This window comes from Aegilops tauschii, chromosome 3 (assembly GCF_002575655.3).
Source record: "Aegilops tauschii subsp. strangulata cultivar AL8/78 chromosome 3, Aet v6.0, whole genome shotgun sequence".
Taxonomy (NCBI): domain Eukaryota; kingdom Viridiplantae; phylum Streptophyta; class Magnoliopsida; order Poales; family Poaceae; genus Aegilops; species Aegilops tauschii.
This window is the reverse complement of record NC_053037.3, coordinates 628,974,748-628,990,084: the sequence shown is the minus strand read 5'-3', so window position 1 is coordinate 628,990,084 and position 15,337 is coordinate 628,974,748. Positions and strand designations below refer to the sequence as shown.

The 15,337-nt window shown below is 44.4% G+C and overlaps 1 long non-coding RNA gene across 1 annotated transcript; it reads right to left on the bottom strand.

Moving 5' to 3' along the window:
• Nucleotides 1-7,777: 7,777 nt before the first annotated feature.
• LOC120962137 (uncharacterized) lies at nt 7,778-14,089 on the bottom strand. Its single transcript, XR_012205815.1, has 2 exons — nt 12,009-14,089; nt 7,778-8,081 (listed from the first exon to the last, which is right to left on the bottom strand). It is a non-coding gene; the product is annotated as an uncharacterized lncRNA (long non-coding RNA).
• Between the last annotated feature and the right edge of the window lie 1,248 nt (nt 14,090-15,337).

Here is a 15,337-nt window from a genome sequence, read left to right as displayed (position 1 = left end):
CGCCATCATTGGGGCCCCTGCCGGGAAACCAAAGGCAACTGGCGTAGGATCTTGCACCACTGGTTGATCTTGACGGATGCCAAGGCTAAAGCTCGGTGGGGTGAAGGCCATTGGGTGCCTCTCCTGCCTACTGACCGGACCGCGAACAACTTGCTGGGCAGAATCCAAGGGTGAAAGATCAACAAACATTTCTGCATCGGCCGCTGCAGAATCATCGGGCTTATTCGTAGGGCGGGGCGTGCTGTCAGCGGTATCAGTCGCAGCTTTCTTGACAATCTTCTTGTTTGGGCTGTAGGGGACACCGATGTTGACTGGGAGCTTAGAAGTGCGCAGATTTAAGCTGGGGTTGTCCATGGCGGGTAAAGACGCAGTCTGCTCTGCACGTTCACCTCCGTCAGTCGTGCCCGGCTTGCCACCTGGGTCGGTTGTACTCCGGTCTTCCTTTCTCTCCATAACATTGCTTCTGGCAGGTGGTGGGAACAGTGTGGACACAGGCACATAACCAGAGTCATCTCTACTGCTCCTAGCTACAGCCGGTGCATTGGGTATGTCTACAGATTGCTTGCGGGGGCTACGACGCCTAGGTGGAAGACCAGCTCGCGTAACAGTCACCTTAGCAACCTCTGGAGCACCAGAAGCTGGAGCTGTTGTGCCAAGAGTCTCACCTGTGGATGGCATATCATTATGAACTGTCGCCTCAGCCCTTCTTTCATGGACGCAGAAGTGCCACCACCCACGCGCTTGGAATCCGTGTCAGATGAGCGGGAATATTCCTTGCTTAGGTTGATCTCGGGGGCCTCCACTTCAACACTTGCTGGTCGGGTGGCATGGCTCACAGCAGCATCCTTCATTGCCAGCAGAGTGGGCAATATTTCTGCAGTCCTGGCAGATATCGACTCGTCACTCCCAGATGTACGGATGCCTGCTGTCGTAGCCTGCACATCTGCAACCGGCGGAGATGGTCGACCGTTTGCATCAGAGCTAGTGGGAACAGTGGACGGTGCAGCAGCAGGTTTGTCCATTGGCGCCTCATGAACGTCTGAGTTGCCACCTATCGACAGCTTTGAGTGTATGTGTTCGAGTGGGTCTCTGGGGTTCTGCTTGGTCACGCATGTGGTAGTCTTCTTCACCCTGAAAAAAACACACGAACATTGTTAGATGAACAGCTAATAGTTACAATGTAGGTGGAATGAGAGTTGCCATGTGGCCTAGTTAGCAGTTGCCATGCAGAACAAGCAGGAGTTGCCATGGTACACATCTTAAAAATTGTAAGAAATGTGTGATGTGCCAGGACTGCCATTTCAAAACTAGGTGTGGATGAGTGCACAAACAAATGGAAAAGCTGGTAGTTGCCATGTAGGTGGAATAAGAGTTGCCATCTTGCCTAGTTAGTAGTTGCCATGCAAAACAAGCAGGAGTTGCCATGTAGTAAAAAGAAATAGAGCATGGGAGAAATAGCAGTTGCAATGTGGGACTGATGGCAGTAGCCCATGTGGCAAGCTAAACAGCTGCATTGAAAAGCAAAAATATAGCAATATGGCAATGAAAAAGAACAGGGATAACCTACTTCTTGACTGTCTTCCTCAAATCTGGCAACACGACAGGATCACCGGTGTTGGACGTCGACGTATGAGGAGATGACCTAGTGGAAGGCGTGTCACCAGCAATAGGGGCACCCTTGTTCAATCGAGCAGAAACACGGGTTGGCGTTGGTGCTTGTTTCTTCGTAACTGCTCGTCCACCAGCTGTCGCCTCGCTGCACATATAAGAAAGAGGCAAAAAAGGTGCCAAGTGTCAGACACGAAAATCGTTGCCACGCTTAGCAAAAACAAATGGAAAAGGGGTCAGTCTATTAGAAAGGAGAGACAAAACAAAACACTAAAATAGAAGTCGAACCTCCTCCTAGCAGCTAAGGGATCGGTCCTAGGTCTCTTGACAGGAGAGCCCTGCCCAACATCCTCTGGATCCCTCCCCCTCTTTGAGGGCGACACCCCCTTGCCTCTCGCAGCTGTCTGTTCTTTGGCTTTCTCCGGTGAGGGGACATCTGGTGCACCCTTGCCCTTCTTACCACCTGCACGAACTTCAACATGTTCATCATCCTCGGTGTCATGTTGCACGTTCTCCATGTCATCGTCATTGTCCTTGTTGAGAGCAGCATCTCCATCTAGTTCATCTTGTGTGTCAGGAAGCTCCTGCGAGCTGTTGTCGTCGTACCGACCACGGCAACCAGTTGGCCGATGTGTCCGTTCTGCAACAAATGGAGTGAACTGCCTCGCAACCGCGTCGCTGTCAGAGCCATTAAGGGACGTCCAACCCTCAACCAACTTCCCGAGCAAGCTGGTCATTCCGGATGCAAACTGCCCAATTAGATGCTCAACAGGTGCCCTCGCCTGTGCACGAAACAAGAAGTAGCAGTAACCAACCGTATTAAAGTCACGTACACAAGATCAAAATAAACCAAACACAACCATAGATATATATCCTTGATTACCTCAACAGGACAAGACGGAGCTAAGTGCACGTCCATCCACTTTCCAAAGTTTTGAGGCCCACCAAACACGTTGTAGTCTATAGCATGCTTGGCCATCAGCTGGAAAAAACCAAAAAAACAGCTAGCATGTAAAGAGAGAAAACAATGAACACTAACTAACAGTTCATGTATTGCAAAAAGAGGAAGAGGATAGAAGTTTCAAAGTGGATGGCAGAGTTTCCATGTGGCGTAAGACATGGATACCATGCGCAGACAGCCATGGCTAACAGGGTAGTCATCTCTTGTTAGCCACGGATGGTTGTCGTATGGGGATTTTTTCATAAGTTATGCAGCGTCAAAATTGAAAGAATGCCGTGCAAAGAAAGAAGCCAGAACTAACCTGCAGTTTCCCGTATTTCGTATTAGTTATCTTGTCCGTGGCAAGCACAGCCTTGACAGCATCGTAAGTCCACGCAGAAACAGCAAACTTGTGTGGAGGCGGCGGGCCTCCTATCCCAGTAAAGTCCACAGTGCACAGATCAAGACGATCGACGTACATGAGCTGATGTACAGCAATTTAAAAAGAAAAAAATATCAGTTGCCATCATGGTATTTTGCAAAAAAAAGAAGCTAACGTATGTTCCTTCAATCATCAAGTTGGAGGGCATGAAGAAAGAAAGAGTTGCCATGTATTTCTGTTAGTTGCCATCTATATGTGTTAGTTGCCGTCTAGTTATGTTGGCAGTTGCCATCTTGTTATGATGGTAGTTGCCACAATGTCACCATCATGGTTGCCATGCATGCTAAAGGAGCTAGGAGTGTTTGCAAAAGAGTAGTACAAAAATACCATTAAATGGAGTCGACAACCCTTCTGGTACATCTTGTTTGAGAATGCATCATGCAGGAAGTCCGCAATGAACTTACACCAATTCATGTTCTTCACATCTTTCAGCTTTGCCTGCACGACACAAATTTCAAGACAAGAAGTTGCTGCATCAGAAATCAAATGGGAAAACATCAAAAAACTGGCAGTGACTAGCTTACAGATGACATAGGAGTCAAAAGATTGAAGGAAAAATAAAGGAGTAGAGATAGAGCATTCACCAGGATGGGGAAGCATTTGTTGCTTGGGTGAAGAGATGTGGTCGGCGCAAAAACAGCTGAGATCAGGTACATGAGTAGCTTCATCTTAAAAACTTCGCCATGGGTTTTCATGCCCTCCAGGGAATTTGCCAGCACGGCCGTGTTCGGTATGGATGTCATCCCAGGAAACAAACGGGCAAACAACGTTTCCTCAATCTTATTATTGACCTCATACGGGACTTTGATTTCTCCACGGGGCACACCCAACATGCAGAACACGGATTCCTCGTCTAACGGCAGTCTTCCATCTCCCGGAATCACAAATTCCCAGGAGGCGGGCTCGTAAATCTCACCGAGCCAATCGCATACAGGGTTCACTATATTCTTGCACCGAACATCCATCAGAGCCTGCATCCCCAACTCAGCAGCAGCTCCCTTCTGGTCGTCGGTAAATCCCTCGGTCAATATAGTCAGGCGTTCCTGTGAAGCCCTATTGCGATTACGTTTCTTCTTCTGCAAAACAGAGAAATGATCATTTGTTGCCATGTTTCACCATCATGAAAATTTAGTCCCTATCAGACGATTGCAAACTCAACATGACATTCAAAACATATGGGGGAAGGGGGGTGGGGGGGTGGACAGTTACCTCATCGCTGTCTGTTGTCCGTCCAGTTGCGCGATTCTGCCGCGGTAACTCCATGAAATCATCATCATCGCCTTGATGATCGCCGCGAGCCATTCTGCTGAGGTAAGAACAAAGCAAAATGTTAGGGTGAAAATGAAAGTATGAAGTAAGCAGTTGCCACCTAACAGAATGTACTTGCCACATAGGCTCAATTGAAAGTGGTAAAAAGTTTAGTCAATATCGTATGAACACCCACACCCCCTATGATTGTCCAACAATAAATGTGGCAACTAAACACATTGGTTTCATTTGAAAAATGTACAGATCATAAGGCACTTGAAACAAAATGCTGAAGTTGCCATGTTAGCACGAGATAGTACGAAGAAAGGCACAAATCTTCGACTGCACAAACATATAATGTGGCAACTCACACACTGACCTCATATTAAAAATGAGTTGCCATGTAGTACGGCCAAATATGTTCAAATATCACAAGTTAGCATGGCAAAACACAAAATTGAGTCTATGGTACAGTGAATATGCCACATTATCCTGCCTACATCATGGCAACAGCCATAGTGTGTTAACAGAAATACTTGCCACATGGAAATCATACTTGTGGCAACTGACACATTTGATCAGGAAATTAGTTGCCATCCAGTGCACATAGTTGTCATATATTCTAAGGCAAATGTACTAGGTTGAAATTGCCATGTTAAAATGCAAGACAATTCAAAAAGTGTTGAAAACATCTACTGAACAACCTGTAATGTGGCAACTCACACACTGACCTCATGTTAAAAATGAGTTGCCATGTAATACGGCCAAATATGTTCAGATATCACAAGTCAGTATGGCAAAACACAAAATTGAGTCTATTGTACAATGAATTTGCCACATTATCCTGCCTATATCATGGCAACAGCCTTAGTGTGTTAACAGAAATACTTGCCACATGGAAATCATACTGTGTGGCAACTGACACATTTGATCAGGAAATTAGTTGCCATCTAGTGCACATAGTTGCTGAAACTGCCATGACTACCTATTTACTACACTTTATCATGCCTACAGCATGGCAACAGCCATAGTGTGTGCACAAAAATAGTTGCCACATGGAAAACATATTTGTGGCAACTGACACAGTTGATCAGGGAATTAGTTGCCATACAGTGCAGATAGTTACTGAAACTATCATGTCTACCTTCTTACTGCACTTTGAAATACAACTACCTAGATCTAGGGTTCATTGGCAACTATCATAACCTAAAATTCGTCAACAAAAAACTTCCTGCACTGATCGCAAGTAGCATTTCGAGACAATACATAACTAATGGCTAGAAAAACGCCGGCTCAATCCAAAGGCAGAACCAGGATGTGGCTGCGGACAGGCCGAGCCACACCGGCATGACAGCCGCCGCGGCTGCGGCCAAACTGTGCAATGCCACCGAAAACGACCAGCACAGGACTCCGCCGTCGGCGGGAATGCCGGAACATCGCGAATCCGCCTGAATCTCGATGAATCTCGAGCGGAACATTGACCACAGAGGAGGGGGGAGAATGCAGGCAAGGAATGTGAGCGTAGGAAGGAGCGTTACCTTCAATCTGCAGGCACTCCAGCGAAGACGCTCCGGTCCGGCGAGTCCCACCGACGGTCGCGTCGACTCTTCCGCCTCCGCCATCGCCTTCTCCTCTCGCCTTCTCTTCCAATCGAATGAACTGCGGGGTGGGTTGGGTGAGTAATGAAGTGGGGAGTAAATGGAACCGTGAGGGGAGGGGGGCGAAGTGCGCGACGTGGTTGACGGCAACCCCAGTTCGGGCGTGGCGTGCGGGCGCAGAGCAGTTCCACCGCACGCCTCCGAGTGGCAACCGTTGACCGCGGGGGGGGGGGGGGGAGGGGGGGCAATCGGTGTGTGGGCGAACACTCTCACACACCACACACGCGACTTGTCCTACGTGGCACACAAAATCAGCCAAAACGTGCTAAGATTCGTGCAGAAACTGTTGAACGGCGACGAAGGCGTGTGGTTGAGTTGGCTAACGCCCACACGTGTGGGCGTTAGTGTTTTCGAAGTCTTTTTAAAGATTCCACTACGAACTACAGGCGGATGTATATAGACATATTTTAGAGTGTAGATTCACTCATTTTACTCCGTATGTTAGTCCATAGTGGAATCTTTGGAAACGACTTGTTTTCCGACGTGAACAGATTGATTGATTGACCATGTTTGGATGCACCAGTACGTACATACGTGATCAAACTCATTATTTTCCGACGATCAAGCCGGCAGCAGCGGCCGCTGCACACAAGCTACACAGACACAACAGCAGGGGCACCTCGCAGGGAGCTACAGCGCGACTGATCAGGATGCTGTACCGGCGTTTTCGTGGCCTGCTGGTTGATTCGACGCTCGGGCGGACACTTAGAGCTCCCACTTGAAGGGGACGGAGGCCAGCTCTCGTCGATTATTGGATGTTTGCCGTTGCCGTTCACGACCGGCGATGGCAACGACAAGGCCTGAGAGGATGGTCGACGCGAAGGATTTTACAATTTAGGAATAAAAAATTGCAAAACTACGCCGCTAATCAACTGCTGAGATGATGCAATACTACTCGGTTACAGAAGTAGTGTGATGTACCGTAAAAAAACTCAGCTACTATGGTGGTGGGGGCTATGGCCCCCTGCCTAGCTTCAATTCTTCCATAGTTCAAGCATCCTTGAACCCCCTAACCAATACATGTGCAGGCATTGTCCATTTCTAATTTAGTACACTTCAGAACATGGTATCAGAAATAGTACGTACATGTTGCTCAGAGATGTTATTTTGCATGCATGAATTCTAATTTAAGCTTGAAGTTAGGCGTGAGTTGTGGGTTAGTGGCCGGTGTAGTGGCGTGAGTTGTGGGGCTTGAGTGCTTGCCCCTGATGTATATATATGTATGTTGCATATTAATGGAAACGGAGGCTGTGAGGACAGATGAAACAATGTAGTGTATGTGTGTCTCACCAGGAGTAGAAAGCAAAGCTAGTGTCTCCACGGTGAGGTGTGTGTGCGTGTGTGTGTGCCTCTGACCTCCGTGTGTGTGTTCTTGTGTTCTTGAGAGAAGAAGATAGATAGAAACCACAAGAGTTTTGTGAGGCAGCTCGAGGGAGAAAAGAAGCGGCGCCAACAACCACTTAACAAAGTTGCCAAAATCCTAGTTATAGCGAGTTTTGTTAAACAGTTGTAATGCATATATACCATTAAAAATAAATATGATTTGTACTGAATTTTGGTTGTATTTGGTAACAAATCTTTTCTTGAATTAAATTTTGTCAATTGCAAAAACTATATAGTAGATGGCCTAGCAGATATGTTAATCCAAGTTTTTAGTCTATGACTAGGTAAGAATATTGCATGTAAACTGAACCATTAGTGCAATTCCTTCCCCATTTCTGCGAGCGGCCGCCACGAGCAAGGCTGGCATCCTCCAGCCTCCGCCGCCGCCACCTCCTCCCAGCGGCGGCCTTCCTCCACTCACCAGATTCATGTTTTTTTTTTATATAAAAGAGGTTTCCCTCCAATTTCATTAAGGAAACCCAAAAGCGAACTGGACCCTGGTTCAAAAGTCATACATCTCATCAAGCACGGAACCTAGATCAGAGCCTACATACTACCCCTGCATCAGACACAAGGATAGAACTGCATCGCATACAACCATCATCATCCACCTACTTATTTAAGCAAGTTTCAGATTACAAGCCCACACAGAGAGGAAGGAAGAGCCGGTCTTCACGTTGATCAAGCCTCCAGACGACGAACACCAGGCCTCCACCCTTGCGTTGCTTTGTAAATCTCACTTGCCACCTGCTTGATTAGTTTTGCTCCCAGCTGCATTAGTCTTTCCTCCGGCTTTTTTTTTCTGCAAAATCGACCAATCCACAATCCAATTACACATCAGTCGAATGAAAGTCATAGGATCATGTATTTTTTATCTGAAGATTATATCATTTCTGCATTTCCACAAAGCCCAAAAAACAGCTGCACTCCCCACTAACACCATTTGTTTCTCTGGTTTCTTAAAGGATTTTAACCATCCTCCCAAGAAATCATTTAGATTAGTGGGGGATCGCCTAAGATCAAAGACACATTTGATTAGGCTCCAGACCAATCTAGCTGCAGAGCAATCAAAAAATAAGTGGTCAATAGTTTCTTCTTTTCCACAGTACACACATTCTTTTGCACCTTTCCATCCTTTCCTAAGCAGATTATCTTTTGTCAAAATGCTTCTCCTGGTCACAAGCCAAAGAAACATTTTGATTTTTGATGGCACTTTTGTTTTCCACAAGAATTTCTGTGGAAATCCCACTCCATCATTAATCAAAAAAGAGTATAGGGATTTTACTGAGAATTTCCTATTTTTAGTTAGCATCCACATGGGTTGATCTACTCCCCCATGCATCCTAACCTCCTCACATCTTTGTTTTAAGCTATCCCAAAGATTCTTTGTTTAAGCACTAAAGTCTCTCCTGAAACTAAATCCCTGCCACCCCTTGTTCACAGATTCTGCCACTGAGATGTTGTGGTCAAAGCTGATGTTATATAGCCTAGGATAAATGTCTTTCAGAGGTCTAGATCCAACCCACCAGTCTTCCCAAAATCTAGTCTCATTCCCATCCCCAATCTTTTTTTTGACATGTTGAAAATATAGTTTTTTGATATCCATCAAACTGCTCCAAAATTGAGAATCCCCTGGCTTTTTTCCCAACCAGATAAACATTTATTTTGTATATATTTGGCCTTCAGAATATTCACCCACGTTCCTGATTCACTAAAAGGTCTTTGTTCATTATTTCCGGGTTAATGATTCCAAGCCCCCCTAAATCTTTTGGCAAACAGCATGTTTTCCATTTGACTAGATGATATTTCTTTTTATTTTCATCTTCCTGCCAAACCAATCTAGCTCTAAAGAAATCATCTTTTTTCCTCACTCCTACAGGGAGAGGGTAAAATGACATCATGAATAGAGGGATATTTGTCAAACAACCTTGCACTAGGGTTACTCTCCCAGCCATATTGAGAAGTCTTCCCGGCCAGCATGCACATCTTTTTTCAATTTTCTCAGTGACTCCCTTCCAAAATTTATTCCCCAGCCTAACATCAGCTACTGGCAATCCTAAATATTTGATAGGTATTTTCCCCACTTCACATGTGAAAATCTCTTGGTATAAGTTGGTTTTATCAACTGCTTCTCCAAACAAAAAGATCTCACTCTTATGAAAGTTTATGGTCAATCCTGACATCTGTTCAAAAGCAGTTAGTATGAATTTTAAATTTTTTGCACTGTTTTCATCATCTTGCAGCAAAAAAATTGTATCGTCTGCATACTGAAGCATATTCACTTCACATCCATTTAGTTCTGACAATACCCCTTTCACAAAACCCTCTCTCATTGCATTATCCAAGATAATAGCTAATGCATCAGCAGCAATGTCAAAAAGCAATGGTGACAAGGAATCTCCTTGTCTCAACCCTTTAAAAGTTTTGAAGTATGGTCCTATTTCATCATTTACCTTCACTCCTACATGTCCTCCTACCATAGTATGCATCACCATGTCACACCATTTATCAGGGAAATTCTTAAGTTTCAGCATTTTATACACAAAAGGCCACTTGATCTTATCATATGCTTTTTCAAAATTAACTTTGAACAGAAGAGCACTCTATGTTTTTATGTATAGTGTTTAGTGCTTCATGTAGCACCACCACTCCCTCCATAATATCTCTTCCTCTTATAAAGGCTGTTTGATTGGGTGAAATGATTGGTCTAATCACTTTACTCAATCTAATCATCAACACTTTAGTAATGATTTTGAAACTCACATTAAGCAGGCATATAGGTCTAAACTTTTGGATTTGTCTAGCATCCTTGATTTTTGGCACCAGGGTAATAATCTCATAGTTAAGTCTAGAAATTTCTAGTTTGCCAGTGTGAAATTCATCTAGTAGATCTTTTAAATCCCACTTAACCAAATCCCAAAATTCTTGATAGAATTCAATTGGCAGTCCATCAGGTCCAGGGCTTTTATTTTTCTCCATATTGAACACCACCTCATATAATTCTTGCATACTGAAAGGTTCAATCAAAGTTCTAGCTTGTTCTTCTGTTATGCCAGGAGCCTCTTGTATATTCAGGTTCACTGTAGATATTTCAAGTTGGCCAAATAATTCTTTGTAAAAATTAGTAATATATTTAATCAACTCTTCCTCCCCTCAATCACTGCCTCTTCCTGACATAAAGAAAAAAATTCTATTTTTTCTCCTCCTCCCATTCACTTTGGCATGGTAATATCTAGTATTATTATCACCATCTTTTATTTTTTTTGTCTTTGTACCTCTGCAACCACTTTATTTCTTCTTGTTTCATCAGTCTTCCCAACTGAATCCTTAATTCTTTTTGTTCATTTCTGTCAGCTGCTGATATGCCCATTATCTCTATTCTTTTATCTATCTCATCCAGCTTGCTCATAATATCTTTTTTAATCTTCCTATCCATGGCATCAGAGTTTAAAATCCATCCTCTCACCTTTTGTCTAAATATCCTCAATTTCTTTTGCCATCTCTCCAAGATCTCTCCAGCTATTTGCACATTCCACACTTTATACAAACTCTCTGAATCCCTCTTTGAGCATCCAAGCATTTTCAAATCTAAACATTTTATTGTTATTCTTTTTCTCCCCAGAGTCCACTATCAGTGGTGTGTGATCAGATAACTCCCTTTCTAACGCTTGAACTGTAGTTAGAGGGTAGTGTTCTTCCCAATCAGGACATATAAGCACTCTATCCAATTTTTCATATGTAGTATTTTCTTGATTATTAGCCCACGTATATTCCCCCCCCCCAAAGGTAATTCTCTCAAACCAGCTTGTTCAATAATAGCATTGAATACAAAACTCCAGTGGTCATTACCAGTGGGTTTGCTTTTTTAGTACTATTCCTAATGATATTAAAATCCCCCCTATCATCAGTGGTACACAGGAGTTGTCATGATACAGTCTGGACATTTCTGCCAGATAGGCATTTTTACCAGATGGCTGTGCATCACCGTATACCACAATGAGATTCCATTCAAATTTGTTTTTTTTTTGGTCATAAAGCAAGATTCTTATAAAATAAATCCCAATTTCTACACTGTTAATCTCAAAATTGTCACAATTAATGCCCACTAGGATCCCTCCAGATTTCCCCCCTTGGTTGGGACCATCTCCATTCAAAATTTCTCCCCCCACACAAGTTGTGCAGTTCACTTTTGGAAAAGACATCTTTAATGGTTTCCTGGATCCCAATAAAATCCAGTTTCCTATTGATGATGCATTCCCTAATGAAATTCTTTTTATTGTCTTTCCCAATCCCCCTAACATTCCAGAACATTCCTATCATACTATCCTTATTTTTGTATTTTCTTTTTCTTTCTCCCAAGTACACTAGTTGTCTTCCCACAGGAGAACCCTGGTGAGTTCAAGCTGGTCTTTTTTGTTTTTGTAAAAAAACTTTTAAGGTGATTGAAGTGATCTATCTCTAATTCAGTATCAGAGTGGTCATCCTCAAAAACAGATTTCCTTGAGCTCCACATCGCCTATATCTATGAGGTTAGGTTCATCATGTTGACCTTCCTCATTTTTTGTTTTACAGATATGCTGCATATAGAAATCTTTTCTACATTGTTCCATTCTAGATATGATGTCCAGATTAGATTCAATCATATTAATAGAATAGCCTAAATCAATCCCAATTTTATCTGCCATATCTAACAAAGAAATGTCTTGACAGTTCAAGTTCTGAATCTTACCATAATTATCTTTGGCAGCCGCTCTCTCCTTGGCCAGATCTTCAATTTTAGAATCCTGCTTGCCAGCCAACCTCCCACACCTTCTAAGTTGTTCCTCCTCTGTCTCACTGTTTTCTGCCTCATTTTCTCCAGTTTTCACTCCTACCTTAGTAGCAAAGGAGACAGATTCTTGACTAGCATTGTAGTCCACTGCCTCATTGTAATTATTGTGATTTTCTTCCTTTTTGTCAGTGTCCATGTTTCTCAGATCAGTATCAGTTATCTCCTCCAATTCTTTCTCTCTTGTTTCCCACATCTCAATTTTATCCACACATCTATCAATCACACCTTGCTGTTTATTGATCATTTCCATGAGTACTTTCTTCTCTTGTTCCAATTCCATGATCTTCTTTTCTTCCTTCATTCTGAGAGCTTTTTGTCTTGCCTTGTCTTCCTCTAGATCTGTCACCTTCTTCATGATCATTTCCATACTAGTCTCCACTTTTTTTCCTTGCCTCCATCTCTATAGCTTGTTCCTTTTGGATTCTCATTATTTCCACATTTTTCTTCTTCAGCTCCTCAAATTGTGCTAGTCCCAAACTACCCAAAGATATCATCTCTTTATTCCCTATCACGTTATCATCTTCTCCTTTGTGCCTTTTCCTCATGACTCCCTCACTGTGTTCCGCCTCTGCTCCCTCACTCTCATGTCTCTTATGTTCTCCATACCATCCCATCTCAACAACACTTTCTAGTTCAGGGACAATCTTGTATATCATCAGGTCCTTATCTGTGACTTCAGTGTAGGCTGGAATTTTTTCATAATCTCTTATTCCAACCTTGGCTCTAATCTTCTCCTTGGCAATGGTGTTCATGTCAATTTCCAGAACTGGACCCAGTGTTGCAGCCACCTCACACATACCAAAAAAATGCCTAAAGCATTCAGGTACCTTTCCAAATAAGGCCCAGATAGTATGCAATTTACCCACTGCTTGTGAGTCAAAGCTCCACCACTTCACATTAATCACAGCACCTGAACCTAACAAAGTAAAATCATTGCATTTGCTCAGTTCCACCAGTCTTCATTTGTTTGGGAACCTAACCAAAAAAGCATTTTCCCCATGCTTCTTGCACCTCCACTGCCAATTCCAATTGAACATGTAATGTAATCTGTCCACCAATTGAGTTTCATTGATCACTCCTGACACCACTGAGATTATAGCCATTGGGTTTGGGTTTTCCATTTCCAGGACTTCTTTTGTACTCTGAACCAGCAACACACCAAGTCCCCTGGCAGCATATCCAACAAACTTGGGCACTGGCTTGATTTGCTTCAGCCAGTTACACTCATCAGTAACATGATTTTTCTTCCCACATATCACACAATGACCAAGGGGGCAATCTTTGGTCAAGTGATTCACTTCTTTGCATTTGTTGCAAAACATATTGTTCTGCCCCCCCAAATCCTGATCTCCCTCCATCATGTGAGTTCCTATTGGTATATTGATCTCCATCTCCAGCATCCAATCCTCTCTGTCCTTGATTTCCTCCAATGTTGTGAATCATCAGAGCCTCTCTCCCTTGCTTCCCTAAATTCTTGGGGTCTGTCATCCCCTTGCTTGTTCCACTGCTCCTGGAATCACTCCCCCCATGACTCTGTCCAGTACTAGCTCCACCTCTGGTGTTTGCCTCACTACCAGAGAGAATCTTGCCTTGTGAAATTTGTGCTAACAGAGCATTGAGCAGTACATGTTGCTGTTGTAGTAGATCTTGCCCACTTCTTTCCAGGGGTCCAGAGGTTCCCCCCTGCTCAGCTCCAGGCCCTTCATCCTTGTCTTTGACCTTGTTTTTTGCTGCTTCTTCATCTTCACCCCCTCCTCCGGCGACTATGTCCTACCTATTCTCCTGTCTCTCTTGATTTCTTCCAATCTCTCTTCCTCTAGCAAACTCTCTCCTGCCCTCCCATGGCGTCAGATTTCTGTGGTGGTTCTCTCCCTCCTCTTTCCTTCTGTACTGCCACCCATCTCTTTCACATCTGTTGAATCTCCCTCTTCCTCCATCGAACCTTCCTCCAAATCTATCCATCTCCTCTCCCTCTTCTCTTTGCGGCGGGCTGGAAAACCCTAACCCTATCTCTCCCCCCTCCCTGCCTTTTATATAAGGCTCAAGGTTGAGGTAGGTAAAGGACTCAGAAAGCGTCTTCTCACTTCCCGTGTCCTCTTGCTCTGGGCCGGGCTGTCCTCTAATAAGGCTCAGATCCAAGGCCCAGTTTTCCAACTGTATGTCCATATCAATATTCCCACTTTGCTGTCTTTTTTTTGTGATTCTACTGCCAATAGCAGCATTAATCTCACAGTTAGATACGACCAGAATCTCTTCCTCTAATCCTACCTCAGACCAAAAATCTGGTATCTCTCTTTTTTGTTTCATTTTTCCCATCACCAAAGCACCATCCATGTCCCATAACTGCTTTTTATCACTATCTATATATATTTCTATTTTTTCCTCAATTATCCTGTTTTTGATCTTATCATTTTAGCAGCATTTTCTATTTCATCAACTTTAGTTTTCATTTTTTATACTTTTTTTACTGCCTTTACTATGACAATAAGCCATTTTGCTTTGGCAATTATTAAACAAATATTTCTGAACCATATTTTTCTCACCTTGGGGGTCTGATGAGTCGTCGTCCTCCTCACCAGACTCCTCCCCAGCCAGCAACCAAAAGCGGTTGCCGGCAGGGGAGAAGCCTAGCCCTCCGCCGCGGACTTGGCCGCCTCCTGCAGACGTGGTGAGCGGCGCAGGAAGCGAGGGGATCTGCGCAGGGCGTAGCTCTTCTCCTTCATCTTCTTCTCTCCCCCCTTCTTCTCCACCATCTGACTTGACCCCTCTCCTAGATCTGTCTGCTCCTCCTCCGATTCCGCCTCGCTGTCATCGATCCGGATGGGCACCCAGCGAGTCCCAGGCGTGGGGATGGCCATCACCGCCCCCATCACGAACTCCTCTGGGCCGGTGGGGAAGCGGCGTCGGGATCTGAACGCCCACCACTTCCTCTTCTGCGCCTGGTTGTTGCCTTCTGTCTCCTCCATAGCCCAAACCAGAGCTGCCAGCGAGCTCACCGGAGCACCAGTCGGAGTGGTCATCCCATTCGGAGTGAGCTGCTCGTCTTCCTCCACCGTCAGATTCCTGAAGACGTGCTTCGTCGTGCGCCGCATCTCCTTCCTGCTGGCGAACCAGGAGATCACCTCCCTCGCCCTCTCCAACTTCGCTTCGTCTCCGCTCGCGAGCTCCACCATCGCCCACTCCATCTTCATCCTCCAGTCGGCCATGGTCGCCTAGGGTGTCGCCGC